The following is a 6,167-nucleotide window of genomic DNA, read 5'->3' on the forward strand; positions in this document are numbered from 1 at the left end:
CTATATAATGGCCTATATGTGATTGCAAGTGACACAACTGGCATTTTCAAGCATTGCTACTTACCCATATCACATTTTAAGATCAATAATGGTTGCCAGTAAAGAAAAAAGGTATCAGGATATTTTTATGTCAGGCAGGTAGTAGACTCTAGCATGACTTACTGGAATGAAGTCATGTTTTTGGCCTCACCAGTGTAAAAAAACCTACTGTGTGATACCTTATCCCATGTGTTTTAATTGACCAACTTTGCTGGACTCCCTCTTATGAGGTCATCATTGTGTCTGGAATGTTTCCTGGAATGTTCATAAATTCAGTTATAAAAATAGCTGTAAATATTGTTATATTGTATTTAAAGTTGATTTTTCAAGGAAAATCACTACTCACTACTATCTTGCTTCATGTCCCTTCATTTGTCAAAAATGTTTTTTAACCTGACATACGCACTTTAACGTCCGTTGACGTTGACATTACGCCAGGAACATGGCGTGACCTGTGATGTATGACATGAAGCAGTAACATTCCATTGCACTTATATTAATACTGTAGCGATCTCACCCTCAGACAAGATTCACCTTTGGCCAGGACGGCCATTTATTGGAATAGGAAGACTCATATGGACACAGACAACTACATAGGGCAACACAGGGGTAGTCTCAGCCGCACATGCTACACACAATAAGGGTTTACCACACACATCAACACGAGGATAAGCACATGAGGTACAACCAAAGAGACTAACACGCTAACAAATACACAACATGCTAAACGTAACTACAACTATTATAACCGACATTACACATTCTACCATTCACTCGCACTGCATTCTGGGAGACACTCATTCAACGTTAAACATGTACATCCACCGACGCTACATAACCCCCTCCCGAGCCATTGTCGTCCCCGGCAATGACAGCTCAGCTCACCGCTCGCGGCTGCGTCGGTGTCAATCCCAGTGCTTAGTCCAAGTGACCGGAAAGCCTCCGGCTGCACGATAACCCATCCCGACTGGAAGGGCTCTCGGCTGCCTCTGTCACGTCAGTTCTCCCCCGAACAAGCACCAGAACCGGCCAGACGTGGGTCGTGGTGTCGCTTGGGCCCTCAGTTTCCCGCCGTGCAGCTGCACTACCTCAAACAGCAGCAAACAGTCCCACTGCAAGCCGAACCCCCGGATACGCTGGAACCCCTGGACGTTCGGTAGCCCCCTCTGGCTACTGTGACAGCTCGTGGCCGTTGCCACCTGTCCACAGTGTGCCGATCTCCAGGCGGTCAGCAGTCCACGTCGAGGTCCCTCCTCGCGCTGCCCTCGTGTAGAACTTTTGTCGGCTGTCTCTCGAGCACAACGATCGATGCTCCACTGTGGCGGGAAATGGAGACCCCGACCCTCTCAGCAGGCTCGGGACACACAGAAACTCACACACAAAACATGAAAAATATTGCGCAGACTTGCGTCAACTGGAACGTGCGCACTTAAAATCTCAAACAGTACACAAAACGATAGCTCCCAAGGCTCTACAGGTCGACGTTACCCTCTTGGTCACTAGCTGGAGCACCGCAAGCTCCCGAACTAGCAGCTATGACTCCATCACACTCTCGACCGGCAGCTGACGCTCTTCCGTAGCTGGCGGTGTAAACCCGGCCGCTGTGGTCGTGTTCCAAGGTCGTCAGAGAGTTCGCGCTCTCTATGGATGAGATCCTCGGATGACGGCAGCATCGACATCGGCGTCGAGCCGGGAATTCCTCAGCCGGGGCCGCTTCCTCCAGCGCTGGCAGCTCTCGTCGGCTGTGCAGGGCTGGTCCCGCTGGTCGCCTGCACAGGTCCCGCGCCGGGCCGGAAAGTCCCCCATCCTCCGAAGTGGCGAGCTCAGCGAGCTGGCTAGTCCTTATAAGGACCATTGGAACATCTGCTGAGGTCCGCCGCCATCTTGCTGGTCTGGTCCTCGGCCTTCTTCTCCGTCTTGATCTGGCGTAGATCTTCGCGCCCCGGGAGGGGCCCATCCCACTTCTGACACCAATGTAGCGATCTCACTCTCAGACAAGATTCACCTTTGGCCAGGACGGCCATTTATTGGAATAGGAAGACTCATATGAACACAGACAACTACATAGGGCAACACAGGGGTAGTCTCAGCCGCACATGCTACACACAATAAGGGTTTACCACACACATCAACACGAGGATAAGCACATGAGGTACAACCAAAGAGACTAACACGCTAACAAATACACAACATGCTAAACGTAACTACAACTATTATAACCGACATTACACATTCTACCATTCACTCGCACTGCATTCTGGGAGACACTCATTCAACGTTAAACATGTACATCCACCGACGCTACAATACTAAAAATAATTTAGATATTAAAATCATATACCAAATAATATTCTAATGACATATTGCAATTATAGCCTAATGTCTCAATTTCCGAGTCTGAATGTATGAGTCCGAGTGCGTAGGCCTAACTGAAGCGCGTAAAAAATAAAAAAACCTTACGCACGATTTACGCGCGAATGGGAGAATTCCCCCCTAAGTGAATTAAAATGAACAACATTTTGGCAATAGGCTATAAATTCGGAGTAAAACAAGAAACATTGAAGTTCTTATTTGATGTTCTGAGGGAGGTCTGCCAGTCCTTGATATCAGTGAGTGTTGTAGTCAAGTCACTATGCCTCGAGTCCGAGTCTAGGTTCGAGTCTCCAGTAGGCTATTCAAGTCATTAAAATTCATAATGACAAAATTCATTAAAAAAAATTCCAAGTCAAGTCCGAGTCTAGTCCACTACTCATCCGAGTCAAGTCCGAGTCGAGTCACTATTAAATGCAAAACTGACAACCTTCGGGGCATTCATGTCTCCAGGCATTTGGCCCATTAAAGTTAAGTAAGGGATAACGGCCGCCGAGGTGTCCTATACGGAATTAATGGACGAGGGCGAGGGGCAAAAACTGGAATTGTCTCCGCCCAAGTCCATTAATTCCGTATGACTGGACACACCTCGAAGGCCGTTATCCCGCTTATCACCCGGTTGCCACTGTAAACACTGGAAACACGCGGTTCTGTTTAAAAAGAAACTCACTAGTTCAGCTTGTTGTACAACTTTAGCATGGACAGTTAGCTTGTTTACAGTTGATTCCATTGTTGGGAAGCCTGCAACCAAAAGATTCTAGAGCGCTGCAACCATCGTCCTACTATGGTTGTTATAGTTACCATTCATAAGCATTGATATGGAACGGTGTCCTGTCCAGAATTAAAGGCCACCCGCCAGCCAATCAGAAAAGAGTATTTCTTCTCTCCGGGTGATAACGTCAGTTATTGTAGGAACATGGCGTGACGTGTGATGTATGACATGAAGCAGTAACATTCCATTGCACTTATATTAATACTAAAAATAATTTAGATATTAAAATCATATACCAAATAATATTCTAATGACATATTGCAATTATAGCCTAATGTCTCAATTTCCGAGTCTGAATGTATGAGTCCAAGTTCGAGTCATTTAGTGCTCAAGTCCAAGTCAAGTCACGAGTCTCTAAATTTAGCTAATGACTTGGACTCGAGTCCTACAACACTGCTTGATATCAACAAATTTTTTCAAAGAACAGAATTTTTCATGCAGAGTTAATGTAGGCCTTCTACTGTAAATTACTATTTTTTTCAGGTACACTCTCAATTTGTATTTACATCTCTGACATTAAGAAGTCAATTATACAAATATATAATGTGTCTGTTTTTCTAAAGTTTTTCCAAAACCTTTTAACATAAGGCGTACTCCAACCACTTCTGCAGGTTTGGCATTGGTTTCATTTTACCCGCCTATCCCATGACAATTACTATTTCTGCAATTGGTATTATTTTTTACCCTTAGCGGTCTTAAAAAGGTCTTAAAAGTCATTACATTTGTACTTAAAAATGTGCAGATACTTTGGTAGAAGACGTTTGTTGTAGTTCATTTTAGCACCTAGGTCTACAAATCTATCATCACACAAATTAAGATTCCTTTTGGAAGATGCAGATTCATGCTTAATTTCCTAACCAAAGTATTTTCTCTGGTAGTGGGTGAAATCTGCAAGGAAAATGTCCACACCACTGGGTTAAACAGTACTGATCAGAAATTAGGACATGGGCACTCGCCTGCAAGTCATTTTGTCATCACTCATGAAAAGGAGGGGAAGGGTACTTTTTGATGGTAAATGGGCTTAGTCGTTGATTGGCAACTGTGGGAAATCACCTACCTATAACACAACGAATTTAACACCTCTCCTGTGTATACCGGAAATGGAATTTACAATTACTTGCAAGGGAGAGCTACCTGTATTGTATTGTATTGTATTATATGTATTTATGTGAATCTAGATTGATCTATCCAAAAAAGCTTTCACAGATGAAAAGTTAATGGAACATTAGGCATTTGTTTTTTCGTGAGTCGTTTACTCTAACTCAAATTGCTGACTGAGGCGGGAGTAGGAAATGAATTTTCACAATTGTGGTTAAGATGTGAAATTCAATTCAGGGGGCGTGCAGGGTCCCCGACCACAGCTAAATATAACCATCTGCTACTGTTCAGGCAGAATCACAGTTCTTACATACACTAATCTCTCAGGTAGGTAGTCAGATAATATACAGGCCACTTCTCAGTCATTTCCATCAAAAAACGTGCCGCTTTTTACACAAATTGATGTAAATTGGGGATTTTCTGTTTTGAATAACTCTATATTTTTTTCTGCCATGTGGTTAGACAACCTTGACCTCAAAGGTCAAATGCTCCACCCGAAGGCAGGCTGAATGAAAAACAGGAAATGGCAGTGGCTTACTTAGTCAGCACCCTAAATTTTATGTTTTTCTAACCTATGTCATGTTACAGGAAACATCCGTTGAGAAAAGACGGTTAGTTGGTGTATGCAGGCTTTTGCTGGGCCCTTTGGGCTCTTGCATGCAGGCCAGCGACCTCTGACCAGCATGGTCCAGGTAGTTGGAAATGCCAACAGAAAAGACCTGTTACAGTCAACCAGCAACTGTAATGTGGGGTTGAAACAATTTGAAATGTGATTGTTCTGATCTTATTCGTGCAGAAACTGTGATGCAAATGGGTTTTTCACCACTCAGCTGAATGTAGCCTTGCGGAGTGACGCTCAGCTCCTATAACAGCACAAACCAACATGGCCAACTCCACACCACAATTGTCTCACAAAACAGCTCAGAGTAAACACAACATCCAACGCTTCACTCTCCCTTCCCAGTACCCTGTGTATTTTCTATGATGTCTACCTGACATCCTCCAACAATGCTACTATGCTGAAACACCAAACGCAGAACTGGCTGGAGGAGGAAGAAACCCTGTCCAGTGAATTATGTGTAGGGTGTTTCTGTATTCTTGCAGCATAGTCCATGTGGTTGCTGTAACTGTTTGATCTCAATCAACTGCTGACATCTTGATTTCTTTGAGCCTTTTGTGTTTCAGTGTTCAATTCTTCACCAGAGATGCCAAAAACGGATGTAGATATAGATGCAAAATAGTGTGTGAGAGAGAGAGAGAGAGAGAGCATGGGCAATGCAATTTTTGTATTTTTATCTTTGTCTTTTATGACCATTGAATAGGGCATCTTACCTAATTCTATACATTAGAATACATTAGCCAACATGGGTCGGCAACAGGCAACCTGCGGGCCAAAGCTGGCCTGGCAGCAATATTACAGTATTTGGCCCAACAGCATTTGTGCTTAGGGCACCCAAACGGCTAGCGCCGGCCCTGCTAGTCTGATTTCTTAAATCATTTTTATTTTACAATATTGATTTAAAAAATAGCCTATTCACCAATCAGACGGGCAGGTGCTTTAACAAATATGAGAAAGAACACCAGAACGCACTATCTATATTTATGTAATATAATTTACTGTATATCTACTCATTTGTAATTGTGATTCAATATCAGGTTTTGATTATTCACTGTTTGACTGTGTGCTTCTAGTCATTATAGTCAAACAAATATGAATAATTTAAATGCAGACATAGTGACAAATGGATTTATATAGTTATACATACTGGCTGTTGATAGAGTTCAACAATTTAAATTATTGTGCTGTTTGGAGTTGAACATATTTGCTGTGTGTAACAGCATGGCATCAAACACTTGCCACACCTGGTATGAATGTGGAAGCTGAATA

This window comes from Alosa pseudoharengus, unplaced genomic scaffold, assembly GCF_046254945.1.
Source record: "Alosa pseudoharengus isolate Yale_2024_CS ecotype anadromous, Long Island Sound unplaced genomic scaffold, YU_APseudo_1.1 YU_APseudo_1.1_scf_24, whole genome shotgun sequence".
NCBI classification, from domain to species: Eukaryota; Metazoa; Chordata; class Actinopteri; order Clupeiformes; family Clupeidae; genus Alosa; species Alosa pseudoharengus.